General features: G+C 29.0%; 1 pseudogene; it reads right to left on the reverse strand.

Moving 5' to 3' along the window:
* Nucleotides 1-9,405: 9,405 nt before the first annotated feature.
* Nucleotides 9,406-10,396, reverse strand: LOC149058872 (uncharacterized; annotated as a pseudogene).
* Between the last annotated feature and the right edge of the window lie 6,244 nt (nucleotides 10,397-16,640).

The following is a 16,640-nucleotide window of genomic DNA, read 5'->3' on the forward strand; positions in this document are numbered from 1 at the left end:
CAATTATTCTCATCAAACATAAAATAAATGGCATCGCGTATACTTTGTAAACCGGATGACAAAAAAACACATAAAAGCACACATTGTGATAATCGACGGTTAACGAGATGAAAGCTATAGATCTATATATAAAATCCGGCTTTTCTATATTTTTTCCTCCTGTTGAAGAGTAGGTATATGAGCGAAAAATAATAAGTTGTCCTTTTACAATGTAAAAATAAAAACTTTTATTTTTATTCACTGCCTGTAAAACTATTTTTTGTAGTTTACTACATTAGGTCTCGATTAGGTACAATACACGATTTACTTTATCTATATCGTATTTGAAATATCACAGCATTTATGATGATAATACCTATACAGAGTGATTCACCAAGTATGCTCATCCCCTTTATTTTCTTAGGTAACGCATTTATTCAAAACTGATATACCCTTGAAACTAGACATCTAGTATTCATTATACTTGGACCATTGATCACCATTAACATATCATCCAAACCCATTATCATGGACCTATTATTCTTAGTACATATTATACAAAGTTAAAATTTTCAAAAACTCCTTGTTTGAAATTTTATTTTGATACGTCAAGATATTTATAAAAATCAATTAGTCGGCAGGACGTTGTTTGAAAACCGTTGTTTTGGACACTTCCTAAGTAATACAAAAATTCAATAATTTAAAAAAATAGAATATATTTAAAAATTTAAAAATCTGAATTTTAATAATTTAATTGATAAAGGAAAAAATTTGGATAAGCATGCCTGGTGAATCACTCAATATATTCTAAGACATGTATATAATTCATTGAAAATATTCGATAGCAAACCTGAGTTAACGTGCCAACAATTATATTATGTTGTTCTCTAACATTCAAAAACGATTGGTCAACGAATAAAACTATTCATTTATTTACTGAAAATTGTATAACATAATAAATAAAAAGAACCTAACCCTAGATTCCTAAGTTCCCAGAGTCTTCATCCCCTAAATACGATTTTGATTCAATCCAACAATCGGAAACTTATAACAAGTGCCAAGAAGATTACGTACACGTAAAAAAATGTAATTTTATTCCCTGAATCTAGAGGAAAAATCCACTAAAAAATAATCGCTTGAAAAACAAACACAAATGGCAAAAACTAAAAATGAATTCACAATTGTATACAGTATTTTATTTTATTCAATTCGGTAATTACAACCTGCAAATCATGATTTAAAGAGGTATATTTGAAGAAAGTAATGACAGAATAGCAGAAAGGCAAAGGCTATAATATCAATACTGATAATTAAATTAAAACAGGCTAGATAGTATAGAATCACCATAAAGTATTAAATAAATAAAAACAAATACTAATACTGGTCATAACAAATTATGCAATTTTAAATTTCTACAGGAAAACATTATTATTATTTTTTTTTCATAATGTAACCTAAGTCTACTACATACAGAACAACAAGTAAAAGTAATGGTTGAGTACAAGACAATAATGACAAAGCTATATTTTACTATTATATAAAAGCCAAGCGTTTTCAATTTCACACACATTTTAATGCAAAAATATGTTCACTACAAAATTATAAAATTACTATATTTTAGATTCTAGGCTGAGCGAGGAATATGTATTGATTTTACAATGATGCGTATTTTTTTTTTGTGTCTGTCATTACGTTTTGGGGCAGTAATAATGCTTCGATTTTCGAGTTCAGTACCTCGTTTGATCAAAAAGTGATTTTATTTGATAATTTGGAGGGTCAAAAGTAAAAAATTCTCAATATTTTTCTAAATAATCAGGATAAACAAACTAAAAATTAAGGGAAAAACGGTAAATTTTACGTACAATCAGTTTTCGACAAAATCAATTTTGGTTTTTGATGTAACTTTAAAAAAAACGACCATATATTCATGAAATGTTCACCGAATGTTTATAGAAGTATATTCTATCCACCATGAAATTTTCAAAAATTTTCGACTTAAGTGGAACTATTCATAGGCATTTGAAATTGTCGATAATTATTAGTTTGTTTTAAATTAATATCGATAAAAATTTATTTGTCGGGCAGAAAAGCTTGAAAATTTAATACAAGACTCTTAACATATTGCTACAATAGCAGTTGAAAAATAAAAGAAATTCAGTCACAATTTTTTTTTTATAAGCATTCATAGTTTGAATTTTGACAAAATACGTAAAAATAACAAAATTTCGCAAATTATTTTAAGCTAGAAATTCATTAAAAAAATTCTTTTTGAATCTAAGATTTGAAATTTTTTAATAATCTATAATATATCCTAGACAGATAAACCGCCTTCGCTCAGAATTGTTTTTCGTATACAATGGTATAATATCATTGGATTCAAATTTAATTCTATCCATTACAGTAACCAACTTGTAACCTACTGTACAGCAGAGCAACATCCACGACTTACCCGCTTTTATTCTTTTAAAATAAAAGGTGTGAAACTTAAAAAATAGTAAAAATTATAGAGTTAAAATGCCATCATAAATTATTACCATGTACTATGGGGTCTACACGAACATATTCAATGGGATCCATTATTTTCTTGGAGAATGATACAACTGTCAACTATTAAAAAGGATCCATCCATTTTTTGATGTTTAATTTTTTTAATTCTATTTTATGGTATGTTATTGTATGTGCGTTTTATATATTTACACTGAATAATATTTTTCATTTATTTTATTTTTATTTTACAGTACGGGAAGAGCCCTTAAGATCTGACAACAATAAATTTAACAACAATAAAATGTTTTATAGAAACCAGTCTCGAATTTTAGAGGAAGAAGGGTTTATATTGGCAATATGCGTAAGAAGGATGAGATTCTAAAAATAGATTTGAATTTGATTAAGTCCACAACAGACCGACTTCCCGTATATTTTAATCCCCTAAAATCTAAAAAGATACACTAAAAAAATAGAAATTATAAAATTCTGAAGTCTGTATGAAGTAGATTTGATTATAGCTTTCAGAATTCTCATCGTTTCACTAGATCAATCTATCTGTTAATAGGAACGGTTGAACTAGAACACTTTTAAAACCTATTTCGCGTAGATATTTAAAAAATCACAGAAAACCGTTCTTTTAAGAGGTACCAACTTAATGTAAAAATGTATATTATATAAAATAAAATAAAAACGTAGAATCAAAATTAATTCGAAATAAAATGATAAATAAAATATATTATGTTATACATTGTATACGCCTAGCTATGTATTATTTTTTTATAAACCTGCATAATTGTTTCAACATTTGCAAGAATTTATAATTTTGTGTAGTTGCACATTGTATATGTATGCACATATTTTATAATACCTAAAATTATAGAGTATGTTTGTCAGTATTTTTCAAGTTATGGCCAAAATTGAAATACACCATAAACTATATAATTATAATAGGTATTTATAAATTATAATACACCATATTCGTATTTATAAATCTGTGTTCCTGAAAGTTGAAAATTTTATGAATTTTATTGTATCAAAAAGCGATGACAGGCCGAAAAATTGTATTACTGGCCTAGGCATACCGCATACGTCATAAAAACAGCAGCAAAAATGTCTTAGAATAACCAACCCGACGAGACGTCATCCGTGCCAAAATATTATTATATAAATATTGATAAATAACGTCAAAATAATAATAACGAGATTCGTACAACGAACACGACGAATATAATATACTTTTATATTTATATACGCCTCTGGAGTTTATACATTAAAAAACCTGTCAATCCGAGAGTATCCGATGTATTTCCCGAACAGAGAAAATGAACGCAAAAATATTCAAATATAAAAAATAACAATAATAGTAATGACAATCATAATAATAGTATATACCAATAATGTGTATAAAAGCTAATATTGGTGAGCGCGTGCCCGCGTAATGCTATTTATTACACGCCGCTTCGGACCATCTAGATAAACATTCTTTAATTTCCTCCGGCGCTGACGGTGAAAGTTTTTCACCATTTCACGAATTTGATGGATTTAATATAATAATATAACATAACTGTATAAAATAAATGTGTATATGTTTTTTTTTCGACAGCCCAGCAATGATATAACACGCTCGCGTTTTCTTCGTGTTAAATAACGCGTTTAACGGGCAAAGAAAAAAAAACCTTCGACGTCAGCAAAATCGCAAACGTATTATATAATATAATATGATGTAATGTAATGAAATAATATTATTTATATATTATACACACGTCGAAGTTCACTGCAGCCGACACAACATTATAACATATTATATAATATATATATATATGTATGTGCAAGTGGTGTACAAGAAGAGTTCGTTTAAAAGTTTGTTTTCCAGTACTCGGTAATTTAATTTATAAATATATATATAATATATATGTGGCAAATGCACATTATTTCGCTATTAAATATTTCTTCACTGACCGGTCAGCAGCAGTTTCTATCCGACGGTGGCGATCAGTGGCGACGAGCTGTGGCGGGTGTCGAACTACATACGCACAATATCTTATAAATATTACAATAATATATATCATTATTGATATATATGATCGATCACAATGGCCGTAATCATTGCGGCGCTATTACGGTTCTGTTTATTTTCTCCTATCGCCTCCGCCGCGGCGCAATCTTACATATGGAACATAATATGCGGAAGAAAAAAATCATGAAAATATTCAACCCGTAATTCGATTGAAATTCGTACGCCGCGGAAAAAGTTTGCTCGTTTGTGGAAATTGACGGGACACAACAAAAATATTGCTCTACAGAGATGATTACACTCGACATCGGCGGTTTTTAAAAGTCACTCACCGCGCGCCCGGAACACGGGAAAATGTTTCCCCGAAGTTTATGCGAGCGTGGAGAGAAAAAATATGTTCTGGATAAATATTGTATATAATATGTATACATGCGTGATTATAATATAAATTTGGTTCTATATATATCTACCAATAAAAACTTACTGCTGCTCGCGGTTTATCAAAAGATCGGATAAGAAAACTTCCGATCAATACTAAAAAATTGTTACATATTATCCAAGGATGCATGTGTGTGTGTATGTGTATATGTGAAATTGTGAAGAGGAATCTGTAGAAAATACGGTTTAAAATCACATGTGAATTGAATCATAGGTGAACAGCGCGCTTGAAGAAAATGGTGCATAGACATATATCTCATGTGAGTCGGTCTCCGTGCTGCGAAGTCGTTTTCATATTTTATGAATCACAATATCATATCGCGCCTACAGTATAATCTATCCTCATTACAAATTATACACACGCAATATTATAATGCTATTATTTTATTCGACCACAACATTTTTGGAATATTTTATTCTTCGAAAAATTATTTACTTTATGAAACCGGAGTTAGTTTTTGCAGATTTTAGTATATAAAATGTATATAATATATATAATAAGACAATTATTATTTTTCAAGTGTTTTATGTTTAAAATACAATCTTGAGAATTTAATTTAAAAAAGTCGTGCCAACTTACTCCACTTCTAATATCATGTTGGTTTTCACATAACTATACGGGATTTATTAAATCAAATAATAAATCACAATAAAAACTTAACTTTTTGATGTCAATTTTGTATGTGTCAAATTTGTGTATAATTTAAAATAAATAACGAAATAAGAAACACAGAAAAAATCCAGCTTACAGCATAATAAATTATTATTTATAAGTATGAAAAACAGATGGGTGCAACACATTAATATTTTCAATTAGTTAAATGATATCGTCTAACTCAATGTTGACTTGTATTTGACGCGGAACCACGGTCGTCGTCGTCGTCGTGTTCGTGCTATTATTTCCGACATCGACGGCCGTTGTACCGATGATCGGCTTCTCATTTCCGGCGTGGACAACAACGACGACCGTCGCGGTGACTACTATCCAAGCACTATTATCGCGGTGGTCCAACGTGGTCGTTTTCGAGGCAGAAGCGGAAGCAGTCACATTGTCTGCGCGGAGACGACGGCGGGGATACGTCTGACGCGTCTCTGGTGACACGTGCTCGTTTCCACATCGGTCGTAAAATCTGACCGTAGGCGTCTGCAGGCCTCCACGAGTAAAGTTAGGGACGTTATGGAGGTTATTAAGGTGATCACCGCTCCCACGATGCCCCGACAATAATTTTTGCTGACGTGTTCCATAGACGTGTATCGAATGAGTGCGCACGTCCTTAAGGTCGTCCCGCGACTGAAGTGGTCTTGCGACCGGTCCTTTTTTTCTCGCTCCTGCTTCTCCTGCCCCACCAGCACTCATAATCGTGCCACGCAAAACAAATGATGAGCTAGCTGACAACGACTCGAAATGTTTCACTAACTTCAAAACTGAAGGGCCGGATACACCGCGGTTCCGTACACGGACGTGGGTCGTCGACATAGTATATAACTGGACAAGCGTAGATTATATTATAATATATTTAATACAATACGATAAGATAATATAACAAGCTGCAAAAAAGTTAGTCGGTACCCGAGCGCTGAATAATAGCAATAATAATAAGTAAACTACAAATGATTCCCATGGATATAATATTATTTGTGTATTACTTAAAGTAACAGTTTCATATTTAGTAGTTACTTTATGGCACATTATAATCGTTTAAATCGGCTATAGAATAATCATTAATTAATATAATAAACTATACAAGATAGTACAATAAATAGCCAGAGACTTAATTACTATTGAGGATAATTATAATTTCGTAAAAATGTTGAAAAAAAATATTATAATGAATACAAAACAAAAAATCCAATCAAAAAATTAATACAAATTATTTGCAACTAGTTTATTATTATCGCGTTGCCAAGTATACCTACGTGCTCTTGACATTTACAGAATTACCTGTCCACTTGTATAGATGCAATAACATCGCGAATATAAAACCAAAAAAGATAGACAATTGGGTACCACCTTGCTGTACAAGTGTCGAGTGTGACCACTGTAATCAATCTGCAGTTAATTAATATCAATGCAATAATAGTCATTGCACACGAAAAACGATTCTGAGCAAGTCAGTCAAATAATATTAGGCACTCATCCTATATTATAAAGTATATAAAATATATTATAAATTTATGATTAATGTAATTCATAGTTTTCTATTAGCTATACAGTAGGCTGAATTAATATTCACCAATGTCCCCCAAATCCAAACATTGCATTTGAAAATGTCTTTATGCGTATACAATTATTATTTTCATACACGCAATAATCAGTACATGTTATAACAGCCATAAATACCATCTAGTTATAACTAACATTGTTATACCTAACCTGTGTGACAACTAGCCCCGGTTCCTAGACTTATTATTTTTACCTATATGAATTTTATTATTTTATATAAAACCAATATTACTGACTTTTTAGTCTATTGTATTTAGTACTAAGTTCATACATTTTAACTACAAAATAACTTAATCAAATTTTGATTTTGATACATCAAAAAAATCATCCACTTTATTAACAATAAGAATGGGGTGGTTCTCATTTTTAAAAATAATATTTTTCACCAGAACACAGTCTTTAAATGTTTTATAAATGCAAAGTATTTAAAAATATGACCCATAATTAAACATGAAAAATCAGAATTTAAATGAAACATTATTAAAGGAGAAAATAAAGTTGGGGTGAGCAAAATAATTCTTGGTAAATGTCCTTGTTTAATGTATATACTATATAGGATATATGTTGTATGTATACACGTTATATCTTATATATATATATAAGATATAACGTGTATACATATAATATAATATATAATATCGTTTCCAATCAATTAGATTAATCCACACGTAAATAAATATACGCATTTTATGTATACAATATTTTTTTTATAAACTAACCATGAGCTTTCGATACCTCATTATACAAATGTGATTTCACAAGAATTTTCGATGAACAATTTGTTTTATACATTATGCTCTTCGTAAACCTTAAGGATTAGAGACACTCTGGTACACAAATTATTAGATTATCATGATATGAAAAAATATGTGCTTACATTATTGTTGATGGGTACCGTTTAGTATTTGCCTGTTTATTTTTTTAAATTCATATAACAAACGTGTTGCACCGTTAAAATTTGTTCGAACATTTAGTATTGTACAAACAAAAAAGTAATATCAAACAATAGGTTTAAGTGTGAAATATTATTTATTCATTAATTTTAAAACAATGATAAATCTTAAAATGTTACTTACAACATAAGTATATGTGCATAACAGTGTTCAGCCTAATACTACTAACATACTTCCTGGGATTTCGCAAAGTAGTAATTTTTATTCTGTCAATTGGCGCTATTTTTTGGCCAAATTAAAAAGTAAAAAAAATGTTAGTTATTAAATAAAGAATTAAGCTTTTTAGTACATATATTTCATTCTGTAAAATGTTTGGTAAAGTGTAAACACTTAACATTTTTTTAAAGTATACATACTATTCTCGCTCTTATCTATATTTTATACAATTTACTAACACATATCACTGATTATTAACTGCAAACATAACCAAATTTTATAACATTTTGCTCATGGACGCGTGATATATCTATTTATAAGTCCAAAAATAATATTTCATTCAAAATAAAATTTAAATTAACAAAATGGTTATTACCGAGTTGCGGTCGGGATTAAATTAGGTAAAAAAAAAACAAAATCTAATTGCGGTTGGGAAATATGATTAATATAAATTATTAATTAAATATTAATTATTATGTTTTAAATATTGATATAGTTGCATGTTATTGTGCTACGGTTAGATTCAAAATCGTGTTTAACAAATGTCAGCAAGTCAATAGATTCAAAATACAAATTTATAGTTACACTGACACATTTAGTTATAATATAGTTTAGTCACATTTAAAATACAAAATACATATTTATCGAATAAAAATAATAAATTTATAATATTATAATGGTTCATATTTGTATGATACGCTTTTAACAAATGTCTGCGAGTCAATTTCGTTATTTAAATACTGTTTAATTTTATTTTTAATAAACTCCTGACTTATGCTTTCCCCTATTTCTATTGCATTCCAAATCTACTGGACTGATTTTTGTATATGTATCAATTTAAATATTTTTGATAGGTACACTTTAAAAATTCAAATATGTTAGGATGTGCATGGTGATCGGTTTTCAGTTTTGAATTTAGAATTGAACGCTTCACTTCCATTATTCGTTCTCCAAACATTGTTATTGAAAACTGTCCAATGTGTGGTTGGAAAAGTAGCATCCCTGTTAATATAATTATCGACCAAATAGTCACTAAATTCAGTAACTTTTGGATCTATAGGTTGTTCGGCGATTAATTCCAAAAACACATTTCCCACTTCATCTGGAGGGAGAAAAGTCAATCCAAAAACGTAGTACAACCATTTTCCAATTTCTTAGTTCTTATTTTTGTACTCTAAAGTCAGTCCTAATCCCATGATTTTTCTCCACCAGGCTTGACTGAGATGAAACCTGCATCCAACCAAAGTAGTGTTCGGAAATTCTTTTATTGCAGCTTGAAGAATTCCTTTTTCAAAATCAGAAACTACATGTTGTGGCTTAAATATTAAATTCATTTCCAAACATTTACTTTTTAGCGTAGACATAACAGTTCTGTACGATAATTCTTTTTTATATTTTAATAAACTAAGTGCAACAGAAACATATTTGTTATTTTTGAAACCAATAACTATAAACTACTGCTGAAAGAGTTTCGTACAATAGTCAAAAGTGCCATCCACCAAAATAATTTCAACACTGCACATGAATTTCAAATTACTTTCACAAGAAAATATTATAACATTGCTCGATTTATCGTTTAGTATTACTAAATTTTTCGCTTTCGTAGATATCACTTCGTCCATAACCAAATAATCATGTACGTTATCCATACATTTTGGTAACTTTGGTAACTTTGGTAACCATTGTAATTTAGCACGATTAATATTTTGCCCTAAAAACTAACTTTATATTACTTATTACAATTTACATAATAATATTATATTATATTTCTGATAGGATCATAATATTATGTACTTATAAAATATTAATATATAAATAAGTTTTGCGTTTTTGTTTTTGTTTTTAAACATAATTTAATTTCTTCTAGACGAATTATTTCCCTTGGCTTTTCCGAAAATGATAATTCATCAGCCTTTCTTTTTACAGAGTTATTTGTTTTTTTTGTCTGTTTAATATTTGAATAGGATCTACTTCGTGATTTGTATGATCATTTGTCGTTCTATAAAACACGTGTTCTTCGCCAATACTGTATATTTTTGCATTACAATTTTTATTCGTACAACTCCAGGACATTTCTCCCGTTTTTAGAGGAGGGTACTGTCTAAATTTAAAATTATTTAATAAACGTAACATTTTTTGTGACATTTTTAAAATTTAGCCCAATATGATAACGTCTTGCAATTACCTAAACGATATAACGTCAGACTACAATTTGGATTTTGGATAAAAGCTTATCGGATAATCGATAACTGAATACGGACCACAATTACGTGCGTGAAGTTGGCCCCCCCACCGTGGCCGATTTTTTTAAAAGTCATACACTCATTTTGCAAATAATTTGCAAACATTTGCAAATTGGTTTTCAGAATTTGCAAATCGTTTCCCTCTGCGGTATAAGTAAAATAAGACAAGGGGGGGGGAACTTCACGCAGCCCCCCCCCCTTTTGAGCTACGTATTTCAAAATGCCACCAACATTTTGCAAATAATTTGCAAACATTTGCATATTGGTTTTCAGAATAGGTTATTAGGTAGTATAGCCAGCACAGTTGACAGGGCCGGCTCCAGAGACATGATTAGGATTTAGGGGGTGATAATTTTCAGAAAATGTTGACGATTTTTTTGGTAACTTTGTTTTTAACAGTATACAATTGTTTAGAAATACAGCTTGGGGGGGGGGGGTGGAACCACCTAACCTCCAGTTCAACGGATAACGGTCTGTAGGGTTTGGTCTGCGCAGACAAATTCCCTACTATAACGCAAGAGTGGGAATAATTTAGTGCAGTCAGAAAAAATCATTAAAAAAAACCCCGGTAGACAATATGACAATATTTTTTGAAAATTTTTATGTGTATAAATGTAAGTATTAAACATAAGCCCTATAATTAATGAGTAGTAGTTTTAAGGATGAGATAAGTGAGTCACCACCTAATTTATACAAAATATAAAACGATAACCTGTTAATATTTTGGTAAAAATAATTGAATAACATTTTTTTTGATTTCAATATAAATTTTGAATATTAGTGAAAAAAATATTTGATTTTGATATTATTTGATTTCTTAGATAGACTAGCGATTTGAATCGATATTTAAAATCGATTTTGAAATTGTTTTCAAGTCCTGAACATCAGTAACTTAGTTTTAAATTTTCAAATCTAAGATTTAAAAAGTAAATTTTTTATACATTTCTAACTCAAAATTTTTATGATTTTCACGTATTTGTCAAAATAAAAAAGCGGGTAAGTCAAGGATGTCGCTCTGCTGTACAAGTAGGTTACAAGTGGGTTACTGTAATGGATGAAATTAAATTTGAATCCAATGATATTATATCATTGTATACGAAAAACGATTCTGAGCGAAGACGGTTTATCTGTCTAGGATATATTATAGATTATTAAAAATTTCAAATCTTAGATTTAAAAAGAAAATTTTTCATGAATTTCTAGCTTAAAATAATTTGCGAATTTTCGTAATTTTAGATTCTGAGCGGAGCGATGAATGTATTGATTTTACCATGTGATTTTTTTTTGTGTGTCTATCATCACGTTTTGGGGCAGTAAAAGTGCTTCGATTTTTGACTTCAGTACCTCGTTCGATTTGAATTTTGACAACATACGTAAAAATCACGAAAATTTACAAATTATTTTGAGTTAGAAATGTATAAAAAATTTACTTTTTAAATCTTAGATTTGAAAATTTAAAACAAAGTTACTGATGTTCAGGACTTGATAACAATTTCAAAATCGATTTTAAATATCGATTCAAATCGCTAGTCTATCTAAGAACTAGTAGCATTTTGAAATTCGTAACAATAAAGGAAAGGAGAATTTCATGAATTCAGAACATATAATGCCAATGTTTTTAAAATTAATTGCAAAGTGGTTTACACTGTGTATAGATTACAAAGTATAATTTAAACAAAAAAAATCCAAATAAAATAGAAAAATCTTAATTCAATAAATAAAACCAAGCTGAATAAAGATCTAATTAAATAAAAAATATATAAATTGAATAGAAAAATATAAATTTGATGAAAAAATCCAAGTTGAATAAATAAAATACAAATTAAACAAATACCAAATAGAATAAAATATATTTTTTTTTTTTTTTAATTTTAGATTTTCAATCAAACTTGCCCTTTTTTTATTCAACTTGGTATTTTTTATTTTATTTCAATTTTTTTATTTAATTTAGATTTTTTTATTTATTTATATTATTTATTTATTTATTTAACTTATCTATAAATCAATTAATTTTCAAAATATTAGAATATTTTTCGAATCGACCGGGGAAAATAAATATCGATTTGCAAATTCTCTGAAAACCAATTTGCAAATGTTTGCAAATTATTTGCAAAATGTTGGTGGCATTTTGAAATTCGTAGCTCAAAAAGGGGGTCTGCGTGAAGTTGGCCCCCTTGTCTTATTTTACTTATACCGCAGAGGGAAACGATTTGCAAATTCTGAAAACCAATTTGCAAATATATGACTTTTAAAAAAATCGGCCATGGTGGGGGGGGGGGGGCCAACTTCACGCATGTGACCATTATTGTAAGAATAAATATTTATGTAATTAATTAAATATTAAAAAATTATAAGTGTTTATGTAATTAACAAACATTCGATTGGCTTATAATTATTGTTTGAGTAGCTATACTCAATAGATAGTAAATATCTAAAATGATCTTTGATACAACAGAAAACATACTATTTGTAAATTATCGGAAAAAATACGATGGTGTACATTAAACATATTATGATTTATAATAGTTATTGTAACATAGTGTAACGGGGTTGGGGAACCTGTTATATTTAGATAATTCAGTGAGGGTTTTCAGAGCCCTATGGCCCCTATGAATTATATTTTAACCGTAACTCTGGAGCTTCAGGAAAGATAGATCAAATATTAAGCTCTAGTTGATATGTTTTTTATTATAGCACCATACTTATTACATACATACACAATATTCATTAAACAATATTCATAAAATACGCAATACTTAATAACTACAAAAATATCGAAAGGCTTACTCACAGTATGGTCTTCCGGAGTTCGTTGACTTGCGGGCAGCTCTACTGGACGCAGAACTAACGAACTTAACATTGTGTGTCTCTTATATATGTCAACAGTTGTTTGTGTATTTGTGTACGGATAACCCTACTGTGTATATAATGCCTTCTTCCTTATTATTCTTATTTATACTCATATTTATAATTTAGTAACATGTAGCAGTGTCACATATATGTAATATGTTACAATAGCTATAAGTATTTCGAAAAACTCAACTGGTGAGAACACTGTAATTTTTCGATAAAACCTTATTAGAATGGACTTGAATACGCCTAAAACAATGCAAATAGTATTACACAATGGGCGTGTTTAAAGCGAATAAAGTAAAATTCTTAACACATTGCATCATTGCAACAAATTATAGAAAGAAATTTAACAGTTATATTCAATTCCATTTCATATCGTACGAATAAATTTTATTGATTTTATTTTTATAAAATACATAAAGAAATCCAAGACTCGACATCCAATTAACATGGAAAAAACATAAATATAATTTAATGAACATGAATCCATATAATAATAGTACAATAATTATTCCTTATTGGCTCAATAGTCGTGGTTAAAAAATATCTGATACTTAAAATAATTGTATTAGTTATAATATTGTCTAATTGTCATAATAAAATGTTCAGCAGCCCATATATTTAAGATAGCCGGGTGTTACTGTGCTATATCAGGTGTCCGCCTCTACATTTTATAATACTAGTTCATAGCTACATTATTCTTATTTTTAAAAAAAGGAGTGATTTTAATTTGCTTTAAGAATTTTCTATTTATTTATTTCTCGGCCACTAGATACTTATATTATGTTGATATTGCATATATTATTTAAAGCCATACTCAAACTAAAGATCATCAATACGGGTCTCCGAACACCAAACACTTAGAGGCCCATTCTGCAACTCTCAAACTTTAATCATTCTCACTTCAAAAAATATGTTGTAATTATTATACTTTTTAACAGCTGTATATTATAGTTTGATCATTTTTTACCATTTAAAATAAAAATAAAAATAATATTATTTAATATAAATATAAATAAATTATTCAAACAAAGACATAATATTTAATATTATAGTATATTACATAGCCACCACATTACCACAACCACCACAGTAATAAATTATATTTTAAGTGTTTCACGTAATTATAATATATCATTACCTAACTACGCCAACAGTCCAAATCATCTAATATGAATATTGAATAATATTCATTGAATATTAATAATTAATCATGCTTATATATATACATTTCGTATTGATCATTATTCTATAAATATAGTATGATTTACCGCATACTAATCTGAAGACTGAAATACACATTCTTTACAACTCTCGTTTTCACTAAATTACAAACTTTATTATCTGACATGGATTCCAGTGCATACCGGTATCACAGGAAACGAAACTGCGGACACCTACGCCAAAATTGCCATTTCCGACAAGGACACTCCATTACTAGACTCCCTTACCTACGATGACTTTAAAAACTCACTGAAAACATACATAAGAGAAAGATGGAATATAGCTTGGAATAGCCAGACCAAAATTAAACCAGATCAAGTCATCAACCTTCAGATGGGATAATCCCAACCTCAATCGAAAAGACGAAACTTCTTTAAATCGTTGTAGAACCGGACACACTAGACTTACCCACGGATATCTCATGGCAAATGACGAACCCCCCAGCTGCTAAGCCTGTGGTAAACGCCTCACCGTCAAACATATGCTGACTGAATGGACATCAACTTGACCGAAACCCTTGACGAAACTCTCGGTCTACACCCAAATCAGAACAAAAAAACGCTGAAATTTCTAAAATTAACTAATTTAATTGACAAAATATAATTGTATAAAAGAACTTAATGTATATAATTTAAATAGTAATTAAGAATTCTGAACTAATGGCCTATGCTGCCGAGTTGTATTTTTTTAAGATCAATAAATAAAAAATTATTATATTCCAATAAAAAATAAATTTATCATCATTAATAATTTTTGTGATATGAGCCTTTTAGTTTTGCTTTTTTGAATTTCTTATGAATGCGTCCATTCAAATATTGCTTATATAAAAAAATGGGGCCCAGTACGGCAGGACCATGGCTTATATTGCCGGCCATAGCCATTTTCCTCCAATAAAATAAAAAACAATTCTTCGCCATTTTCCTTCAATAAATAATAAAGAAAATAGTAAAATAGCTAAAATAAAATATAGTTTATGAATATAACAAAAAAAAAAATTGTAATATTATTATTATTTTTTATAATTATTTCATTTCAGAAACAAATGAATATGTATATATATTATATATATATTAAACGAATGTACCCGTTTAAAAAAAAGAAAACTTAAACATAATTTGAATAATAATATTATTATATTTTTTTTTTTTAATTACTCGGACTAGCATTTTTCGATAGCTTATTTAGATAACCGATATACCAGAATGTATAATCTTCAACCGATAAGTGCAAAATGTGATCCTAGTCTTAACGTAATACTAAAATATTGGAGGAAAATAAACATAATTTTAGTCGAAAATATTGTGGATGAAAATAGAAACCAACTTTTTTTTGTGGTGGAAAATGGACAGTGTAGGAAAACGGTATCTCGTTTTTGGAGGAAAATGGAACCACCCATATGACCCCCTTCCATCCGACCGGCCGAATCCTAATCCCAGCTCGTATGCAGTGTTAACCTAACCTAACCTAACCTGACATCTAAGTAGCTACCTAAAGGTACGTATAATATAGGTTTTATTACATACATTTATTTGTGAAAATTAATACCATTGACAGATATTGCATAGGTATAGTATTATGGTGTATAATAATTAATAATAGTTCAAATCATCTTTTTCTTGCCGTTCGATCTCTGTGACGGTACCACAGAATTTCAAACGTACTATTTCAGTTGGTATTAACCAGCAGTGGAGTTATTAGTACTTGGTATTATATTATATAATTATATAATTATATACTGTTGACATGTCGTGCGAATCACATTAATCACATTATAATTAGATAGTATAATCCAGAAAGTGTTATTAAAATATTTTTGTGTTCATAATTTCATCATAAATTATTTACAGCACGACAATTTAACACAAGTTATATTGATCGTGAGATAAAAATGTATATACAATTAACAATAATAATAATATAACATTAAGTATAAATTATTTAACAAATAATAATAATAATGTAACCTTCTAACTTACAACAGCATACGTATACCTAGGTACATGCATTACGTAATAATAATATTTTATACTTAAAAATTGAACTCCCAATATTGAAAATTTGTTTATTCA

Source organism: Diuraphis noxia, unplaced genomic scaffold (assembly GCF_037042655.1).
Source record: "Diuraphis noxia isolate RWA-SAM2 unplaced genomic scaffold, SU_Dnox_SAM2 contig0002, whole genome shotgun sequence".
Classification (NCBI taxonomy): domain Eukaryota; kingdom Metazoa; phylum Arthropoda; class Insecta; order Hemiptera; family Aphididae; genus Diuraphis; species Diuraphis noxia.